Genomic DNA, 1666 nt, shown 5'->3' on the forward strand with positions numbered 1-1666 from the left:
CACACAAATATATATACATATATATATCTTCCTCTCTATCTATGTATATGTATATATATAATGTATGCCTTAATGCATGTGTTTGTTTATATGTTCTTATGTATATTTATGTACCTCAATGCAGATACGTAAAGTAGTTTGCTCGTGACATTAGTTGTTGTCATCAGCATGAAATCAATTTGAGGTTTGGCAAGAATTCCATCCGTATTTCATTAAAGAACCATCTTCAGAAGCAGCCAAATCTAAAAAGAATGTATATTTGAAAGGGTATATAGCTAGGTATGAGTATGTAATTATTTTAAATAATGGTGTCTGTGAAGCTATGTTCGAAGGCAAGGGAAGGAATAATGCTTGTCCTCTGAAGAGTGGCCAATTAGACATGAAACATATCTAGGGAAATACAATTTATGTCGTTGTCAGAAGACGATTAATAGATAATTACTTATTTACAAAGTATATGTTTAAACAGTACTTACTGATTACATTAAATTCAATACTCACATGCTCATTGACACACGCAAAATCAAAAACACACTGACTCACACACTTATAATTGCGTGTGCATATGTGTGTGCTCGTGGGAATATGGATAAGTGTCAGCACATGCGCAAAACCCTTAGAAAAAAAATGATTCCACAGGAACTATGTGTGATATTCAAAAGCAGAATAGGTTTACCATTTTCCAATTAAATATTATGCTATTTTCCTGTAGGAGATTTACATCTTCACAATTAGAGGGAAATTTTCAAATATAAACTGACGGAAATGTCTTAAGGAGGGAATCGAAACCTCTTCTTATATCGCAGATTTGCAGGCTGCATACGGCCACTCAATACCTCAGATACAGCATAGATATTTCATATTTAAATTTTGACTTCTAAAAAAAGAAAGGTTAGTCTTAATTCCTTTGTCTTCATATGCGATATCAGCAAATACAACACATTTAATTTCCTTTCTCTTTCCTCTCTATACGTCTTTCTTTCTCTTCCTCCTCTCTCTCCCTCTCTCCCTCTCATACACACACAGAAACACAGTCATACACACACGTTAAAATTTTATATTTGTACAGCACCCACTGAAAAAAATCTTTTGTTAGAAACTTCACAAACAATGTTGAGCGAAATTGTCAAATAAAGCAAAAATCACATTTTCCTTTCTCCGTTTGTTTCCGAAATTTTTTCATCTCCATAGAGTACACGATTCTATTGGTATAATTTTTAAAACTACCATAACAACTAAAATTAGGAAAGTGACCTTCAAATATCTAAACTGGTGAAAGTTTACAATTTTACAGCGAACAATATACCATAGGAATTCAATCGCCAACCCCTCATTTTCTTTCCTTTGAGCTTTCAAATATTCTTTCTCTTAGACTTGTTCATTCGGTTAAAATATTTCTTTGGCTTCCGTACCACGCTATATCTATTTATTAATCAATTTTACTATCACTCTCATAACTCTTTATCCAATTATTTCTCTCTACAGCAATAATCTATCTATTTACTATGAAATTATCGAGATTCTATCTATTTAACTACACATTTGTGAGACATAATCTCCTTCTCACGCTCATATATATGTACATATACATACATACATACATACATACATACATACATATATATATATATATATATATATATATATATATATATATATATATATA

Source organism: Octopus bimaculoides, chromosome 3 (assembly GCF_001194135.2).
Source record: "Octopus bimaculoides isolate UCB-OBI-ISO-001 chromosome 3, ASM119413v2, whole genome shotgun sequence".
Classification (NCBI taxonomy): Eukaryota; Metazoa; Mollusca; class Cephalopoda; order Octopoda; family Octopodidae; genus Octopus; species Octopus bimaculoides.